Source organism: Manis pentadactyla, chromosome 3, assembly GCF_030020395.1.
Source record: "Manis pentadactyla isolate mManPen7 chromosome 3, mManPen7.hap1, whole genome shotgun sequence".
NCBI lineage: Eukaryota > Metazoa > Chordata > Mammalia > Pholidota > Manidae > Manis > Manis pentadactyla.
The window spans coordinates 204,452,692-204,466,071 of NC_080021.1; the positions used below are offsets into that span (position 1 = coordinate 204,452,692).

At 47.9% G+C, this 13,380-nt stretch overlaps 1 protein-coding gene across 4 annotated transcripts in view; it reads right to left on the minus strand.

Moving 5' to 3' along the window:
- ASTN2 (astrotactin 2) overlaps positions 1 to 13,380 on the minus strand; it is an 821,466-nt gene that overhangs the window by 237,056 nt on the left and 571,030 nt on the right. The window lies entirely within an intron of this gene.

A 13,380-nucleotide genomic window follows, 5' to 3' on the forward strand; every position in this document is an offset into this window, starting at 1 on the left:
GGCGGCCTCTGGCGATTCAGCTCTTCCCACACAGATACTGCAGGGTGGCGGACTGCCCCCATACCCTAGTTATTCAGCATGCATTGAGCACACACTTGGGATGGAACCCTGAGCTGGGGCTAGGGACCCAGAGACAGACTGGATTTGCCTCTTGTCCTCGAGATCTTCCCAGACTAGCTGGGGAAACGACACATTAGCCACGCAAAACAGTCAGTGGGGCCCACCATCAGGAATTCGGGGTGGGCTGGGTGCTTCTGGGACCCTTCACCCATGAGACCCAAGCACTCATTCTATGGGTGGGAGAGGGCAAGAGTGAGAAGGTGGCTCAGAGCGAGATGGCTCTGAAGGCCCTGCCCTACACATGTCCTAGCTGTGTAACCTGGGCAAGCCCCTCAGACCTCCATCAGACCACCTTAGGGAACTGGAAATAATGATGACACCAGCCCTTCAGCAGTAGGCGACTGCACCAGGCTCTATACTTTACATTAGTCCTCACGCAACCCTAGGACATAGGTGCCGTGAAGACCCTGCTCAGAGGCTGAAGAGCTGAAGCACAATGCAGTTGGAGATCTTGGGTGGTTTGCCCCCAAAGCTCACATTCGTCACCTCTGCTCTGTGACCTGTGCAGGCTGCCAGGATGACGAACCAGAGCACCCACGGGTGTGCTGAGCCCACACAGGCCACGGCCGAGAGAAGGGCCCTGATTGTTCCCATCTGCCCCCTCCACCCCCCTGCCCATGCTCTGCCCTCCAGGTGACCTCACCAATGCCGTGAGATGCCCACCCCCCATCCAGCCAGTAAGGAAACAGGGCTCCCAGAGGTGACGTGGCTTCCTGGGACTTACACACCAGGCGCCTTTGGGAAGAGCAATCTGAAGGCAGACTTACCTTTTTTCACCTTCCCACCCAGGGGTCTCCTTTTCAAATATTCTCTAGCAGTGCGTTTATAATTGCAGAGGAATTGGGCAGAGAGCCACCCTGTCTGTCCCCACATCCCTCTCCTCCAAACCCTCTGCTTTCTGGGTAAGCCAGGATTGACTCTGTGGGCAAATCTGACCCTGAACTGAAGGGACAATGGGGGGGGCAGCACAGTGGGCGACCTCAGCACAGCCAAGGCCTGGCACGACACCCCTTCTCCTTGGAGGAAGGTTCTGCCACCGGGCTTCCAGGAAGCAAGAGGATCTTAAGGATGCACATGAGAAGGGAGACAATGGAGGGCTGGGAGTTCACAGGCCAGTGTGGAGGGGAGGGAGGGACGGAGGCGTGGACCAAGCGGGGAATGAAGAGCAAAGACCTCGGACTGCCCCTCAGGACCGGACCCTCGGCTGCCGCCTGGGGCCTGCCAGGCATCCTGCATGGCCTCTGCCAGCAGAGGGCGCCCAGGACCTTCGCATCAATCAGCTCTCTTGGGAGGAAAATCCCGGGAACAGCAGCCGCTGGGAAAGTTCCGAGGGGCCGAGCATCCCAGAGGGAACCCTGGCAGCTGCTTCAGGATCCACCCACCTGGGAAAGGTGATGGGAGGCTGGAGGGGTGCTGGCTCCGACTCAGTTGTCACAAACCGAATTCAGATTCTCAGAGCTTGTGGGTACATGTGTGTAGTAAACACCACCAGGCAACTAACTAATCCTAATACTAGGAAGACCAGAGGAAGAATGAGTAACATTTATTTATTGATCAGATTCGCTGGCCATCAGCTGTGTTCCAAGTAGTGTGTGTGTCTGTGTGGTTTTAACTGCATGCCAACTCTATGAGACAACTATTATTATTATTCCATTTTGCAGACGAAGAGGTGAATGCTCAGAAAGGTTAAGGAACTTGCCCCACTGAGCTCCACAGTTGTAAGTAGTAGTGCACAAGACCACTGGTAGCTGATCAGGCTCCTGGCTTAATGTCCTGCCCTCAGTAAGCAGACATTCGGTGGACAAGTCTAACGCCGTGCCGTAGGTCACGCGGATCACCTGGGACCAGGCACTTGGGCTGCTCACCCCCAGAGCGGCGTGTGCTGGTGTGCATGTGTCTGTGTGCACAAGTGGCTGTTGTGTTGCAGGTAATGGCAGGACCACTGTTTCCTTAAGCAAACATCTCCCCCCAAATATCTATGACATTGGTTGGCATTATATGGAAACAAGCGATCAAATTTTTCAAATAGTCGATTCTGGGCCCCGGGGACCCAGGGCAACTCTGGGAGTGTGAGGTCTCATTCATCCCACGGACATTTATTAGGGTCTCCCGTGTTCCACAGGCTGTGCTGCCACTGGAGGTACAGCTGCAATCAGAGGAGGTGCTGTAGGTCATGAAGACCGGGAGAGAATGCAAACCTGTATGAAGGTCCGCAAGGCCTTCAAAACCCGGCCCCTGCCTCCCTCTCTTGCCTCATTTTATGAGCCCCTGTCCCGGGGTCCACTTCTCTCCAACTGTACTGACTTTCCCTAAGTTCCTCTTCCGGGGCATCCTTGCCTCCTGCAAGGGGCTCACTGAGGATCTGCCCTCTCTCAGGAAAGCTCTTTCCCCACCCTCACACCTGGCCCACTCCGACTTGTCATTCAGAGCAGACGATATTTCATTGCCTTTGAGAGATCTTCCCAGGATCAGTTCTCCTGCTACACTCTCTCAGGGCATCTTGCTCTTTTTGTCCACAAAGAACTTCCAGTTTCTAACCATAGGTGTGCTCGTGGTGACCTTGTTTGATACCTATATCTCCCACCAGATGGTGAGTCCAGGGGGGACAAGACTGTGCCCGCCCAGCGCAGTGCAAATTGTGTACATTGTGGGCACTCAGTGAACACATGTTAAAGAGGCAGAGGAAGGATACCCAGAAACAAAAGAACTGTGTGTGCAACCTGCATTTTTTGATAGAGTCCTTCCTCATGTTTGTCACAGGGTTCCAGCATGTTTTAGGATCTAAGAGATATTGGAGATTTAAGTCTAAAATGCCAGCTCTTCCTTATGTAAGGGGCTTCAAAACTCTATTATCTTCTTCTGATTTCCTATGGGCCCAGGAACCTGGGCTCCTATGGAGCTCAGACAGGGTCTAGGTCCCCACGAGCTGGTGGTGACCAGATGGGAAAGGTGATCTCTCTAAGTAGGGGCTGGTTATATCTCCCACTCTCGGTGGGCATGTGTGTGCGTTCACACTGGGGTGGAGGTGTGGGGAGCGGGGTGGACTAAGGAATGCCAGCAGCAGACAAGAGGCCCAGTTTAAGAAAAAAAAAAAAACACGTCTTCTTTGAAACCATTTCAATTTTCCCCAGTTAGAATAAATCTTTCCTAACACTTTTCCCTCATGCATCTTGCTTGTGAATAGATTCCAGATGTGGCCTTAGGGACTGGTGGTGGAAAGGGCGTGGGTTCAGAGGTCATACAGACAGGGATCCAAATGCTGGCAGTGTGTCCTTGGGGAGGTCACTTACGTTTTATGAGCCTTCATGACTTCTTCTGTAAAATGGGAATAATGACTTGAACTTCAAGAGGTTTAGAAGAGGGTTTATGTAGAGTTACCTTTAGTACTGGTTCCTTTTCCTGAACCTCACACTAGATTCTGAATGTCTTTGAGAGCCTCAGAGACCCCAGAACAGTGCCTGCTCACAGAACAAACCCCCAAAGCATCCGTTCAAAGGTGTGCAGAGGTGAAGGCAGCCTCGTCCCCCCCACGCCTCCTGTGCATGACCTCTAAGTGATGCAAACGTGCAGAGCGTTTCCACGGAGGGTGCACCTTGTCGGGCTTCCCTCTCATCAGCCACGCTGACAATGACAAGCAAGGGAAGCCGGCTCCTTAGCCACCCTCCCCCACTGGTCCACAGGTCTTCCCTCCCTCCTGCCCCCATTTAAGAGTATGTGTGAGTGTTTTGGATACATGAATACACAGCCACCAGCAGGCAAGAGCCAATCACCCCTCAGTTCTGGGGAAATTAGCATTTAAATTGAGGTATTTCAGGAAAGTAAATCATCCAAGAGCCAGCCAGCACTGCAGCCTTTTCTGAGTGGAGGGAAGGCTCAGAGCCTTGGCCTGCAGGCTGCTGGGTTTGCAGGGGGGGCGGTTCACTCTCTCCGGATCTCCCTCAACTACCCAGAGCTTTCTAGAAGGGAGCCACCAAACTGCCAACACCAGTGGGGACGTCTCTTTTTTAACCAGGCCCCATCCCTTGCCTCCAACTACACTGGGCCTCTCTGCCAAGTGAGAAGTGACTTTGGTTGAGCCATAGTTTCCTCTGTGGTCAGGAGCGAAGAGACCTGGTCCTCCTCTTAGCTCTGTCACTGCCTGCGGGACAGTTTGGGAAGCTGCTCCCTACCTGAAGAACTGGGAGGAGTGGGCAGCTGGTATGTTTGTTTCTCTGAACCCCAGATCGAAAGGCACTGGGCTAGATTTTGTATGCATTTTGTAGGTGCTGGAGTCAGAGGGTCTGGTGATCCTTGAACTGATTCTAATGCTTGTTTACATGGCCCCAGCCCCCCAGGCTCTGGCCTTCATGGGGAGCAGCTGGTCGCTTTGTCCTCCTGTGGTCTGCTTCCTAATTATGGGTCTTCATTTCAGTTTCATTTAAGCTCATGTACTACCAACTTAATCATTCTTTCAGTGAACCTTTCATTCACTCAAGAAATCTTTACTGTTTTGTACCAGACATTGGGGAATTCAATGACAAAATGGGCATTCTCTGTCCTCCAGTGGCCCCCAGCCTGGAAGGAGACACGTGTGCACAAATCCTTCCTACATATGTGTGCAACTGTGTGGCAAGGTGAAGAGCGGTTTTGAAAATGTTAAAATGAAGCATTTTTCACTCCCCATAAATCATACTTGTCGATGGTACCACACCAGCTAAATCAAAGGCATGCATCCCTTAGATAGAAGAGCAGATGCCATCTAGAAAAGAAAGGAGGCCATCACTCAGCTTTGCATCTTAAAGCTGACTGTAGCGTGTTGGGTCAGACAAAAGTTTGGAAAGCCAGCCTATGCTGGAAATGAAGCTTTCCTTATATATCAAAGCCAGGCCTGCCTGACTCAGGTCGCCGTGTCTCATTCTGATATACAAGATGGTGCAGGCTAGGGTCTCAGGCGAGTTCTCACCAGCCGGGAAAAGGAAGGCCAAAACTTTTCTTTCTGCCACTAGTGCTGAGAAGGATGGCTGAGGAGAGAAATCCAGGAGGCCAAGACTTCAGACCCCAGAGCCAACAATCCTCTCTCTGGTCTGGAAGTCAACACCTGCCTCCCCATTCAGCCCAACCTCCAGGATGGTGTCAAAAAACACTTAAGATACTAATAAGGGTTTGGGAAAAATCCCAGGGCAGATGAGCAGGAGCAATGGGGTTGGAGTTTTCTCCTCCAGACCCAGGCACATTCTGGGGAGTCTGTGAACCCCTCTATCCAACAAGCCAACATGGGTTCCTGTGAGAGGGTAGTAGGAGGCTGGCAGAAGTTGGCCTCTGAGCCCTGCACCCCCAGGGCAGAGAAACTAAAGCGGGCAAGACTTCTTGGCATAATCCCCCTGCTCTCATGGAGGCAGGGATGGTGAAGGAGACCTGAGATTAGAACAAGGGGCTTCAGAGTGTGGGGACCCTGTGAGTTTGGACTTTGGCAGTGGATTCTGACAAACAGCCCCTCTCAAAAGACTGCTTAGGACCATGCCTATCACAGGGGATGCCAGTATAAGGGGTCAGAGCCAAGCTCAAACAGGAAATCACATGGTGACAACCAGCCATGATCCAGCAGACCGTGTTTGTACTAAAGTGCTATCAGCACCCACCTGCAGCCTGTGGCCAGGTGGCGGTGGGCAGAGACTGCTGAGTAGGGGACTCACAGGACTGGCTGGCGGGGAGTTCAACCTTGAATGGGCCAATACCCCTAACAAGGATGTTCTGTATCTTTACTGGTGAGTGGAAATACTTTTTTGCTATCAGTGGAATGGAAAGATTGAGGGGAAGATTCTATCAGCTTTAGAAAATTAAGAAGACTGTAGTGTTTTGCATAACTCAGTTGTAGTCAAAAAAGGCTTGAACTCTTATGGTTATAGGTTAGAGTGATAAAGTTTAAGTTTCATAGAGGAGGTTCAGAGATCAAGGAAGTACAGAGGAGGAACACTTAACAGACTGCAGAAGTCAGGAAGGCTTCTTGGAGGAGGTGATTCTTGACTGAATAGGAGGGACTATTCAGGGAGAGAGCAGTGAAGGGGGGTTCAGGTAGGGTCCAGGCAGAAAGGAGAGCATGTGTAAAAGTTCAAAGGTGTGTGTGTGTGTGTGTGTGAGAGAGAGAGAGAGAGAGAGAGGTGGGGAGGGAGGAAGAAGACAGAACACTCACATGGCACATTCGAGAAATTGAAAGAAGCTAAGATTCAAGATGTAAATGCACTGAGTAAAAAGAAAAGATGGGCTGGAGAGAGGCAGGTAGGGAGCAGATCTTACAAGTCTTCAAAGTGGTACTAAGGAATGTGGGCTTTATTCTGAGGGTGAGGAGACCCACGTAAGGTTTTAAGCAGAAGAGTGATACCATCTGACTAGAGATTTAGCAAGACTGCCTGCTAACATGGTGGACGATGGACTGCAAACAGGGAACAAGGCTGGACGGCGGGAGACCAGTTATGAGGCTCTGCAGCAGCCCACACAAGATGTGCTGGAGGAGCCAAATGACAGAACATCAGTCAAGGAGAGGCACAGATTTGGGAGGCACTCCGGAGGCAGCACGGGCTGCTCGGCATCCGCTGCGTGTGGTGGGCAGTGGCAGAGGGCGTCCTGGGGTATGTCCGGCAGTGTTGACTCCATCTCCCCGAGGTGCCCTTACTACTGAGAACCAGAAGCTCCGGACACCTCTCTCCTCCTTGACCAAGGCCAGGGAGCAGCCAGTGCGTTCTGGCCCATCGCAGAAGCCTCCTTTCCACTTCTGCCAGCTGCCAGCCCACCTCAGCCCAGCTGCTATGTGTGAGACCAGATCTTGAGTAAAACCGCAGCATTTCATACAAACTTGGCCACCTCCAGATGGAGGCTCCCAGGGCTGCCTTCCTTCCAGGCTGCTTGAAGGCTCATGGATGCAAAGTCACTTGACGGGCTACCCGGTGGCCCACATATGGGGCCACGCTTATCTCCCCGCTGCTCACAGAGATGATGAGAGAGGAGATGGAGGCATGGCAGAGAAGTGACTTACTTAAAGGCTCCTGGGTTTGCATGGCTTGAACTGGCTACCCATCCATATTCTTGATTTCCAACCCAGAGCTGCTCCCACTTACATAGTCTCAGATGTTAATAAAAGTGACCACTTTTTTGCCTGATTTCTCTAAACTGTGGGCTCCTTCAAAGCAGGGGCTACATCTGTTTCTTCTTTGCAACCCCTTCTGAGCCTTCTTGGGAGTCTCCCAGACAGACCGCATGGTGCCACCTCCTTCAGGAAGTCATCCCTGAGCCCCTTCTTTGGAGCTTCTGTTTCCACAACACTTGACTTTGGCTTTGATCTCAAGATATGCAGCTCTGCCAGGCATAGCTGTCCCTGCATGTGTGTTTCCTGCTCCAGGCTCTGAGCTCCTGGCTGCAGGGATCTAATCAGCTGATTCCCCTCTCAGACCCCCTCATCTACACACCCCAACTGCTGGGTCTGGTGCGAATACAGCACATACCAGCTGCCTGCTCCAGTTTAGGCCGCATCGCCTCTCCCAGGGTCTACCACAACAGCCTGTTACCTGCGCTCTCAGCATTCAGCTTGCCCTGCAATTCATTTACCATCACGCAGCCAGAATGATTTCCTAAAATGACAGTCCTAACTGAAATATATCACTGGCTCCATTTATTACTGTTCTGTGGTTGTGACAAATCACCACAAACTTAGCAGCTTAAAACAACATACAATTGTCACCCTATAGTAGGGTAGGTCAGATGTCTGACATGGGTTTCTGGGCTAAAATCAAGGTGTTGGCAGGGTTGCACACTTTCTGGAGGTTCTACGGGACAACCTTCCCTTGCCTTTTCCAGCTTTCTGAGACTGCCCACATTCCTCAGCTCCAGGCCCCCTTCCACCACCCTTAAAGCTGGTTAAGGCAAGGCAAATTCTTCTTGAATCACAGCACTCAGACTTCCTCTCTTGCCTCCTTTCTCCACTCTAAGGACACTTGGGGATTACACTGGACCTACCTGGGTAACCCAAGATAATCTCTCTATCTCAAGATCAGTTGATTAGTAACCTTATTTGCACTGGCACCCTGAATCCCCCTTTCCCATGCAAGGTAACTTACTTAACAGGGTCCAAGGATTAAAACATGAATGTCTTGGGGGCCACTGTTCTGCCTCTCACGCCCCAGTTTTTGTTGTTTGTTTCCAGGAGAGCTTTGCCGATGCCTCCCCCTTCATTTGGGGGGCTCAATGTCCCTCCTCTGGGTTTCCACAGTACCCATCCTTCCTTACCCTAGCATTTTCACAATGAACTGTTGTTCCTGGCCACTCACTGTCTCCCTCACTGGACCAAGGGCACTTGAGGGCTAGGACCATGCCTGTGTTATTCATTGCTGTGCATCCAGCCCCCACCCAGTGGCTTAAGCCCACACTAGGGGCTCAGTAAGTGCTTATTCAGTGAATGAATGAATGCCTCCTCCCTGAACAGAAATGTCGAGGAGACAATCTGTTCAACTGCTGTACTGCAATCTCCTTCCTGTGGGGCCAGAGTCATCACCTTATTCAACCCCACCTCCCCACTCACCTCAGCCTTTCTTCCCTAGAAATCTAGTATCAGAACAGCAAGCATTATTTTATAAGCTAATATCTAGTGATTTTTGACAAAGTGCTAGAAATTATCCTAAGGACTGGCATGCATCTCATACTCAGAGCAACCCTGTGAGGTAAGTACTATTATTCTATTTTTTTTTAATGCAGGAGCAGAAATATAAAGAGATTAAGTGCACAAAGCTAGTAAGCTGGACTTTGAATAGTCTAACTCCATATTCTTAAAAACTATGCAAAAATATGCTAGTAGTGTTTAATTTTGCCCCTAAATGACATGCTGAAAAGTAAAGGTTGACTCATTGAAGATCCAGTGCTGACTGAATGCACCAGATGAATGCCCACATTAATAATGATAAGTGCCCTTTATTGAAAGCATACTATGTGTTAGGTGCTCCACAGGATTTGTTTCCAACCTTCTTGTTACAGACTGAATGTGTGTACCCTCCCAAAATTCTTAACTTGAAATCTAATCCCAAGTGTGATGGTATGAGGAGATGGGGCCTTTGAGAGGTGCTTGGTCATGAGGGTGGGGCCCTCATGAGTAGGATTAGTGCCTTATAAAAAAGGCCCAGAGAGCTCTTTGTCCTGAGGTGCTATCTATGAACCAGAAAGCAAATCCTGATTCTTACCAGCCACTGACTCAACCAGTGCCTTGATCTTGGACTTCCCTGCCTCCAGAACCTTGAGAAATAAATGTTTGTTCTTTAAGCCACCCAGTATGTGACATTTTGATGTAACAGCCTAGAGAGACTAAGGCCCTTCTAACAATCTTGCAAAGTAGGTATTATTTTTGATAATGGAGTTAAGGAAACTGGGGTTCAGTGACATGAAATCACTTTCCTAGAGTTGCATGCAATTGAATCAGTGCTGTCAGTCAGCTCCATTCTACCATCCATGCTCCAGCCATGCTCACTGCTGTCTTTCTCTCTTCTGCGCCACCCTCAGGCATACACAGGTATGTATACACATGTGCATGCCACACACACATACACATGCATACAGTGTGATGCCTGAGTTATACACTGCACAGGCCTTCATGCTCTAAATGCAAAACCATTTCTACCAGTGGCACCAAACTCACTTAGGCATTCCAGGCATGGCCATTACTAACTCCTGCTCGGGTAATCGCAATCCCTGAAACTGACAGAAACTGCAGGCTAGAGAAACATTATCTTCTCCTCAGCCACTTCACCCTCCATCTCCTTGGCTGTGTGTGTCAGCACTGGGATTCCTGGTCCTGTCGTAACACGGGGAATGTGCTGAGTTGCTGTCACTGGGTCCTCCGAAGCAGCTTCCTGAACTTTTCCTTTAGCTCTCGAGGAAATGAACCAAAGCCCCTGATACCATGACATAAAACTTTCAGCTGGGGATGGAGAAAGTTCAACATCACTAGGTCCAACCTTTGCATTTTTTGCACCAAGCACTATCATTATCTCTGTTTTTCAGATGCTATAAATGAGATTTGAAGAGGAGAATTAGCCTTGCCTCAGATCATGTAGCCTTGATGAGGCTGAATGAGATTCAAGCCCAAAACCTGTTTCCATGCACAAATCTGCAGGGTCTGAGAGAAGATCCCCTGGGCCTCGGTGGCAGCTGAGCCTTGGATGGGGGCACCTGGCTTAGCCTAGACACCTGTCTCCAGCCCCGTCCCTGTACTGCATGCTCCAGTTGGCCTCCTTCAATCCCTAAAGGCTCTCGCTGCTTATTTTATCGCGGTCAAGGGCAGAAGCCAATATACTCGCGCCTTTAAAAATGTTTCAATCCAATGAGGGTCTTCTTATTCAGGTGTTCAAGTCATTCTCTGTTCCCAGGATTCCTTCCCCCCGATACCATCACTCATGTGTTTCAAGGGTCTAGCAGAAGAGCAGACACAGAGTGTGTGCATAAATGCATTTGCCAAATGTGTTCAAAGACTGAGGCTATTGGCTCTCCCTGAACCCCACAGCATGTTCCCACCACGCATCATGCACCCTCAATCCTCCCCTGGGAAGGGAGCCAGTTCTGTGAAGCTGTGTCACTAACTTGCTGTGTGGCCTTAAGCAAGTCGCTTCCCATCTCTGGGGGTCTTTTCAGCCCTGGGGTCATTTCTTTGACTAATACAGGTGTACCCACATGACCCTAGCCCACAGGGCTGAGAAGAAGTTCCCAATATGGAGAGCTCTGCTCCCATGGGGTACTTTGTGTCTTCTTTTCTAGTTTTTTTGGAGGCACACCTGGATTTGCATCCTAGTTTCAACTCCCATCCCCTGTGTGGCTCTGGTTGGACAGAACACTGAACCTTTTCTAGGCCTCTGTTTGCTCATCAGAAAAAATGGGAATGATAATATCCTTGCCCCACATACTTTCTATAAAGACTAAAAGAGCCCATAATGTTCACCGCTTAGCAGAAGGCTTGAGAATAGTAGGCTTCAACAAATGGTAGCTATTGTTGCTGCAGAGAGCACCGCTCTAGCTCAGTTTTTTAAAAAACACTCTCAAAAAGTCTGCCTTGATTAGGAATAAGAAAGATGCATATTTTAAAGCTAGAATGGACCTCAAATTCTTTTCTTCCTTTCCAAGAGCAAACACAGCTTGCCCAAGTCATGTGATAGAACCGAAGTATGATGAGAGTGCAGGACAAGTGGCTACTAATTGTACTAATCTGGAGTTATTTTCTTTATATTGTGGGATGTTTTTTGTGTGCAGGATTTTTTTTTTTTTGCTGATGGATTTGATTCTTTCCTAACTTCATACCCTACTCCTGCCCTCTGTGAGAGTTGTTAATCATAAAGGTACTGCCGCTAGCACCGTATGAGAAACACCTCTCCTCCTACCACAGCATGCACTGAAATTGTTATGGGTATGTCTATTTCCCTCACATTGGGAGCAGAGACTAACTAGGTCTTCTCTCTCCTTCTTCAGCTCCCAACGAAGCCTTAGCTACAGAGAAGACTCTCAAAAATGGTTGTGAAGTTGACCCTCCAATAGGTTGGCCTCCAAATTAAAGGAAAAAGATACTCCAACACTCACAACAGATAGTATAAATTAAAGCCACATTTTAACCAACCACATAACATCAATGCATTTAAAATAACTTCATTCCTGGTAGCAGTTAGAGAGAAAACTTTATCTTTTACGTTAACATTTAAAACCAACCATGAGATGCACTTTAGAATCAGAACACATGGCCTACAGACAGCTGGACTGGGTGTGAGTTTGTGGCTGGGGTCACATCTCTGAAAGTTTCTTCTTCGCGTTTGTCTTTCCTGTTCTCCCTGGGGCACCTTGGAAGTCTTCCCATATAGCCACCTTTAATGAGCTTTGCCAAATGAGAAACCGGCTGCAGTAGAAGAAAATCTAATCGCAATTGCTTTCTTGTTTGCTCACTCCGCTCCTCTTTCTCTCTCTTTTTTTATTAGTCATTAGCAATGGAGAAAGAAAACACCCAAAGGCAATAGAAAGGCAGCATTACTTGCATGTGCTTTCTGCAACGCTGCGCTAATGAGGAGTCCTGACCATCTCTCACATCCCTTCTTTTTCAATTCCAACAGAACTCACATCAGTGGCAGCCAAACCTGAAACCTGGCTGGTGTGGACATTAGCCAGTTTACATCATAACCAAGGTGAAGTGTGCATAATACTGTTACAGGACAATTAGAAATGATTTTTAAGTGCTCCTTAAAACAAATGGATATCAAGACTCAAAAAAGAGACATAGGAAAAGAAAAATCCAATTAATGAATGTCATTTTTGGTCTTTTCAAAATTTGATGACAAAATGCAATTCCATTCAGTTTCTAAGACCCTGGATATAGCTTCCAGACTTGAAAATTACTGATCATGCTGTCATATGCAATCACATGGTCAGGCTGAGCCTCAGTTTGTCTAGAATAACCCTATTCACATGCACTGAGAATGGGTCTTAAACTCCATTTTTTACCAGGTTTGTGATCCTGAGCAAGTTACTTAATTTCAGAAGACTCACTTACTACATTTGTAAAATGAGGATCATAATAGTACATACTTTTATAGACTCAATTATGAAGATCAGAAGGGGAAATGAATATAAACAGCATGATATATATTTAACTATGGTGGTGGTTACCGTTACTATGGTTATTTCCTAGTAAGATTTAAGTTATGTCTCTTTTCCAACTTTGGATAAATCATCATACACCTTACTAAATTTCAGATTCCTCATTTATTATAGGGACTTAATAACAGTACTAATGATTCTAAGTTGTTGTCAAATTAAATGAGGTGATGCACACAGAAGGGCACCTGGCATATCATACCATGTATTTCAGAATGTTAACTACCATTATTATTATTGTCATTGTTCTTATTACTAGGAATGTGATTTGAGTTCTTAAAAAATAACATATAGTTGAAAATCCCAAAGAATCAACAGCAACAGCAAAAAACCTCCTGGAATTAACAAGGGACTGTGGCAAAGTTACAAGATATAAGGTTAATATATGAAAATCAATTTCTTTCCTATATGCCAGAAATGAATAATTGCAATTTGAAATAAAAAAAAACACACCACCATTGACATTGGCATCAAAAAAAAAAAAAAAAAGAGATAGATAAATAATCTAACAAAATGTACAAGATGCATATGAGGAAAACTACAAAACTGTGATAAAAGAAATCAAATATCTAAATCAGAAGAAAGATATTGCATGTTCATGTTCAGTGTTGTTAAATT